Below are 7,476 nucleotides of genomic sequence, written 5' to 3'. Positions count from 1 at the left end.
TAACACAGAAGAAGTTCTGCAAAATGTGCTTTTGGTGTTGGAAACTGTGTGCATAGCTGCCATGTTCTTTCCCCCCCGTTCTTATTCAGTAACAGAAAAGCACATACAACAGGTTCAGTGTGTTTGCAGATGAAGAACAGCCAGTGGTGGAACATTTCCATCACCAACAGACTTGTAAAATCCGCCTCGATAAAAGCCTCTTATTTTCCTAAAATGTTGTTTATTTGACCACGACAGACAACCAGCGAACTGGAGCTTCTCTGTCCTTTGAGTTGAGCTTGAAGCAGGTGAGAAGGTCAGTGCTATAGTTAAACCTCAAAAAGGCTTGTGCATGCAGCTCCAAACGCACCGAGCCTCTCACAGACCAGCCACTGTAGCACACAGGCAAAACGTTTCAGTTGCAACTTTGGTGCTGCGGTGGAGAAACAAACAGCAGGAAATGTGGGTGGTTTTGACAAGAAATGAGTTTCGCTTTGTGTTCAGAATCAGTTAAGGTTACCTTTTTTTAATGTTGACTGTACTGCACAAACTGTATTAGTTAATCTAGATACTGAATAGTGCCTGCAGATTTTGTGAACAATAAGACAACACTAATTTGTAGTTATTCTGCTGCTGTTAACTTGTGCTAAGTGAGGAGTTACTCATCATTTCATTATAGTCGTGTTTTGTATAAAATGCGCCTCTTTTCACAAAGTAAAATTATTTAGCATGACATTTGCAACTGACATTCTCATTGTTCTGCACAAAACCCCCAAAGCAAACAGTGGGTGACAAAATAGATCATATAGGGCAAAATGTGGGGCACAGAGCACACTTGTGGTTTCACACCTGAAGCCCAGGCTTATGTGCCGTAATCCCGCATATATGCAATGTCAGCTCTGTTAACCATTAAGTACTGCCTGCGGTGGCCAAATTTGATCCATTTCCTCTTTTTCCTGATATGAACATTAATCAGATGTTAAAAGCAGTGGCCTTGTATTTCTTAGAACGGGGGCTTCACGTGTTTTTACATACATATAGAAATCCCCTTCGACTCATTGTGAAACATCAGGTGATGAAGAATTTCTCTCTATGACTGATTAAACTAAATTTGGGTGTCTCAATATCAATATGGGAACTTTGCCAAGCAATCTGTACAGACAATCAGAAATGATTGATTTTTCATGACATTTTAAATACACACACACACTACCATTCAAATGTTTGGGCTCACTTAGAAATGTCATTATTTTTGAAAGAAAAGCAGTTTTGTTCTATGAATATAACAGTAAATTAATCAGAAATGCAGTCTAGACATTGTTAATGTGATAAATGACTATTCTAGCTGGTTTTTAATGGAATATCTCCATAGGGGTACAGAGGAACATTTCCAGCAACCATCACTCCCGTGTTCTAATGCTACATTGTGTTAGCTAATGGCGTTAAAAGGCTAACTGATGACTAGAAAACCCTTGTGCAGTTTTGTTAGCACATGAGTAAAAGTGTGACTTTTCATGGAAAACATAAAATTGAATGAGTCACCCCAAACCTTTGAATGATAGTTTATATACACCCCCTGTCAAAAGTTTTAGGACACTTTCTTATTCAAATAAAGTAGAACCTGTCCTACAACTTTTGACAGGGGGTGTATTTCATCACATGGATGTGATCAGGGCAGGACTCTGATCATACATGTAAAGCTTCAGGCAGATTGGAGCATGTTCAGGGCGTTTACACAGCATTTGAAATTTCATGGTGAAGGATCAAAATTCCAGAGGCCGCCACGGACACGCCCTTTGACTTTGGAAAAAGATTTTAATAACTTTGGATCATTAAGGCCTCCTGTACGTACTGGCCGAATTTGAGGTGAATTGGAGTTTCCCCCTAGGAGGAGTTCGCTCTAGAAAAAATGAAAAATGGGCAAAATCTGACATTCAACGAAAAATAACTCACTTCCTGTTGGGTTTGGAATGTGGCTGTCACTGACTTTTTTGTTCAGCCTGATGTGCTGCATATGTGTACCAAATTTGGTTGATACACCCCCTGTCAAAAGCTGTAGGACAGGTTCTACTTTATTTCAATGAGAAAGTGTCCTAAAACTTTTGACAGGGGGTGTATAGGCAATTATTTTCATCATTAAAAAACACAAAAAACAAGGTTTATTTGAGATTGTCCCTATCCTTTACATTATTTCTGTACAAATTCAGCCTTACAACATTACTGTATAATATATATTATATTTTTCCAATTACACATTTTTTAATGTTGCCACTTGCTACCAGCGTTGACAATGCTAGATTTAAATGATTTATAGTAACTCATAATGGCACATCGCGAGCTCAGTTCACATTAGCTTGACTTAGCTTTATGGCATCTTACACCTTATTATATTGGTTTTCCGGCTGCAGCATTGTTTTGGTTTCATATCACAGCTCTTAGCAGTGAAAAAGCTTTAAAAACCAACCGTACACTAACCGCCCCAACACTCAACGGCACACAGACACAGTTAGCAGCTAGCTGGTGTTTAAAGTGGCGAATACAGAGGATTTAGTAGGTTAAGAAACAAATCCGTCCCCCGGGTTTTCGTACGCAGAGCTACATAATGGACACGTACAACCACGACTTTAAAATATGCTAATGTTGCTTTTCATTTACATGATGCATCAACTTCCGTCAGCAGTGTGTTCGCTGCTCGCGTGGCTGAAGAATAAATCATTGCAGATTTAGACATTTCTGACTGTGATTGTAAAAATGATATTTCTGAAGCTGTCCTTGTCTATCAGATTCTTTTGTCTGACTAGAAAGAGAAAGTGATGTGCAAAAGCTGATGAGGCAGTTCTGAGTTTTATGGATGTGTAAAAATAATAAAAACTGTGGTTGAGAGCATTAAGCCAGTGGTGGCCGGAAGACAGGCTTGTTTGATGAGAAGTGAAGTCGCCACCCCTCTACCCCCTCGTTTGTCTGGGGGAGGGGGGAGCTGTATGGGACAGGAATCCACATCCCTGTAGAGAACCCGCAGTGTTCACTGACTAAGAGGTAAAATAATAGAGCCCCACATTTCTCCATCTCAGCACTTCTTAAGTCTTGACTTGAAGTGGAGATGAGTCAGATTGAGAACCGCACACATAACTATTTTCTCATCACCCCTGCAGCCGTCTGTGAAAGTCAGGTCTCTTTATGGCCTGGAACACCTCAGACTGGAGCCACAGCAAAAAAAAGGACCAGCCATACACAGTCATTTTAGATGTTTGTTAAACACCACAGCTGCTCTATTTGAGCAATATCGCCCACACACGCTGCACCTTAGATCCTCCAATAATTGCATGCTGGAGAGAGTGTTAGAAAGAAACAGTTGTGTTATTGTAATAAGGTTCTGGTCCAGATGTTTGGGATTAAAGGTTTTTTTTTATGAAAATACAATATAGTTACTCGGTGAGTTAGGTATTCGGCTCTGTCATGCACATGGCATCTAACGCTGTTTGAATAAGCCTGAAGATGAGATCGGGAAAGGATTCAACTGAATATAGAGCAACATGTTGGCATGTTGTATAATAGTCAGTTCTAGCATTTGGTTGGCAAAAAAGGTCCATGTTCTTAAAATCAGCGCCATAGCAACCAAGCTGTGGAACATGCTTTGCCAATATACAGTAAACATAACATCACAATGCATTTTAGCGGCATGCTCCTTTATTTTATCATCACAGTGGCACCCACTGCTTAATTCACTTTCACAATCATGCAACAGAAAAGACACAGGAAAATAAACAAATTAAGTACTTATTTGAAAATGTTCTGTCTACTCAGTAACTGAGTTATGAGATGATTTCAGTGAATTAAGGAAGGGGGACAACAGACCACAAATACAGTGACTTCTAGTGCAGGAAAAATAAACATGAGTTTTTATAGCTGAGTCCTTTTCGCAGGGAAATATTGCATTTTTCTCGTGCTGTTTGCCACATGGCTAAAAAAGAGTGATACGTCTTCCTATAGCAGAGCACATTCTCCATTCAACAGCATACAAAAAAGAACATCATACCATCAAATGTGATTCAGATATGACAACTCGCGTGAATAAAGCATGCTTTTTGCCAAGTTTCTATGAGGGCAGCGTGCAGGTCGTGGCTCATAATACCAACAATCTCCTACAGTCTCTAGTAGTCTTGTGCAATAGAGCAGACACTCTCAGGAAGTACGAACAAAGGAAACAGAACTGTGTTTTGTCTTGTTTTTTTTGTGAGTTTGTCATTTTTGTTCGCTTCACTGTCAGTATGCATATGAGGTCAGTGCAAATCTCTCTGATATTTGGTGAACCTGAGCTTTAGAGATGCTAGCTGCTGTTAAATGCTACATGACGCACTTTTAAGTTGGCAGACAGCTTCTCTGGCAATGATTTTAAAAGGCTTTTTGTCTGCGTTTTCCAGCGTAAAGCACCTTCACCTTTATGGTGATGTATACTTGGTGATTGAGTTGATAGCTGTAAATCTCGCCTTTTATATCTGTTAAAGCAAAAGTTTGTTACATGTGGCCATGTTTCAGGTTTTTACCTCCTGATAAAATCACACAGCCAAGCTAGAGCCAGAGATTCTTCTGCATGTCTTTATCTCAGAAAGTTGTCACATTTCCGATAATTTCTTTGTAAAAGATGACAAATGTGAATTCTGTGTGGTTCGCTTGAACATAAGCTCACAGCAAGTTAAAACGAGGACAAACCAGATTGTCTTGTTAAGTCATTGTGAGCTCCATTGTGTCTGACACATGGTATGTTATGCTCAAGTAGTTTTCCTCTTTCACCAATTACATTGTTTATGTACCTGCAGAATCCAGACTGCTTTGTGCATGATTGCAATTTTCATATTTCAAATCCAATATATCGCTCTATCTTTAAACCCTCTCACTTTCTATTTATGTCTGCGCGACAAACTTCTTCTTTCTTCCCAAGGGACATTTATTTTTGTCAGGTGCATCTGCATCCATTAGAATCAAATACACCACAACGTTTTCCTTTCTCTTTCTTTAGTTTTATCCCTCTCTGTGTCTCTTCCAAGTAATGATGCTTGCTATCACTCTAAAGTATTTTCAATCAGTCTCCTTGGTTTTAGAGAAATTGACTTAAAAGGCTCAAGGCAGATGAAAAATGCAGGCTGAATTCTAACTTGGGATTCAATTCAAAAAAATCATCCAGAACTTAATCATTCACGCAGAGCTCTGACTAAGACCACATAGTGACCACTTAAGTGTTACAAATAAATGTGTTCTCCTTGAATGCATTTTTTTTTCTTGACTTTTACTCATTCGTTCTTAAAATCTGCCAGAATTATTTTGTCAAGGATGAGCTCGCCATGGAGATGGGCACCAGCTGTTGAAGCTGACCACCCAGAGTCACTTCTTCGTATATCCAGATTACCTATGTTCACAGAGCCCCTTGACCGCCAAGGGGTCCTGTTGCGCCAACGTATTTTTTCCTCCTTGAATATAAATTGACACTCTCGGTAATTACAGGCCTCAGGACTGTCGCAGTGTGTAACAATTGTCTCGGTCCCCTACATGTAAGTCTGTTTTGTGAGTGGTTTCATAGCAATGGCTCACTGGCTCAGTTGGCCAGACCAAGATGTTGCGAACAGTGAAGTTGTGGGTTTGATCCCCACTTGTGCCGACGATTGTTTTTCCCACACTCTCCATGCCTTTTTTTCTGTCTCACTCAGCCCCTTTTTCACAGCATCAGGCATGTTGTTGTCTTCAAAGGCATTTCCCTAAGGACAGCTGGTCAGAGCTGAATCAGGGAAAGCAACAGTTTCATCGTGCTGCTTATAACTGTGTTTAAGATATGCTATTTTAATACTCAGATTTGATCATTTTCATGTCTATTTAGATGTTAAAGCTACCAATGCATCTATTTTCCCTATGTTTAAGTTTTTATTCGTAAGAAAATGTAGCATTTGCTTTCATATATGTATATGTATATGGAATGTGAATCAAATTTATTCATGAGTGCTTGAAATAGGATGGGGAGTTTGCATTGGGGCCCAAAAAAGCAAATGTCCCTGACTTTACCTGAGTATGAGAAAAGACAGATAGATCAGACTGGGAAGATTTGCAGACACACTGAAGCTAAAATTCTACTGAGTTTTCAGGCACTTTGGGTAAAGTTGACCTTTTGTTACCCTCTTTTTCTCAAAATGAACAAATCACTAACTTCTCCAAGTCACAAAATGTTCATTCTGAAATTAATGCAAAATATTGAGTGATAACTCATTTATTTTTTCAACTGTGGTTATGTTTAGGCAATAAGAGCACTTGGAGAAAGGTTCAGTTATTGAAAATGTGAAACAAGATGAAATAGTGGAGAGACAGGATGTGTTTACATTTAACAAAACAGCAATCTTCTCCTAGCATTGATGGAAGGGCTTTAATTGCCTCAAACAAAGCACATGTTCGACCCAGGATGCAAAGCCCGCTGCAAAGTGCTTTCTTAATGAAAGAAGAAACTTTTTCCCAAAGCAGGTTAATCCAGGCGGCAGCTGCTTTTCCATCAGTGTGTACCAGTTGAAACACATTTGTTACTTGCATCCTTCTGCCATGTGAGCATGTCCAACTGTTCCACTGGGGATGTCTGACATTCCAGAAAGTAAACATGACCATCGTCCGCATACCGTGCTAACCTGTGAACAAATTTCTGTATTTACTGAATACTTCAAGTGCTTTTTGAAATTGAGCTTTAAAGTTATGCAAAGTCAATCGTATTCATCCTCTGGACACCGTGAATGTGAACTGTAGAGCAATCCATCCAATAGCTGTTGAGATATTACAGTCCTAATAAAAATGGGTGATAGTCTGTTGCCATCCTTTTAGCCTTAAGCATGGCTACAAAGAAAATACTCTGCAGTTTCCTATCTGCTTAGATCTATCAAGTACTATTGTGGACAGAAAAGCAAAAGGTGATTTGATGGAAATGGATAAGAATAATCCACAATCTTCAAAATGGATTGAGTTTTCCATCCGTTCTCTTGTTTTTTTCTGTTGCCGCATCTATAAAAAGTCAATATGTTCTTATATGAGCAGTCCAGAGCCTGACTCACTCATCCAGTGGACTGCATCAACCTGAACCATAAATTCATATTAGAAACACCACAGTTTAATCATTCATTAGTAACTTTAATTGCATTTGTTAACCGTGAGCCAGTAATGACTTAAATCCTGTTTTCTTCTCACACCCACATACATGCAGCTCGCGGCCTCTCCTTTTTCTGCTTGTCAGCCTCAGATAATAAACACAGGAGAACATTCTGGAAAAGACACTTTTGAATGCGTTCCTTTTGAAAAATGGATTATCAAATTAATGGAAACTGCTCAATAACTGCTGCAGTGAGGAATGCTTCCCACCTAATTGAATTAGGGTTTTCATTTCTGTGATTTCTGTGTTTGTTTTTGGCAGCTGTCATCTGTTTGCCTGGGACCAGCTCTATTAATAAGCTATTCAGATTGAGATGGGGCTTTATT

The sequence above is a fragment of the Acanthochromis polyacanthus genome, chromosome 5 (genome assembly GCF_021347895.1).
Source record: "Acanthochromis polyacanthus isolate Apoly-LR-REF ecotype Palm Island chromosome 5, KAUST_Apoly_ChrSc, whole genome shotgun sequence".
NCBI lineage: Eukaryota > Metazoa > Chordata > Actinopteri > Pomacentridae > Acanthochromis > Acanthochromis polyacanthus.
The sequence above is the reverse complement of the archived record's forward strand: the minus strand, read 5'-3'. Positions refer to the sequence as shown.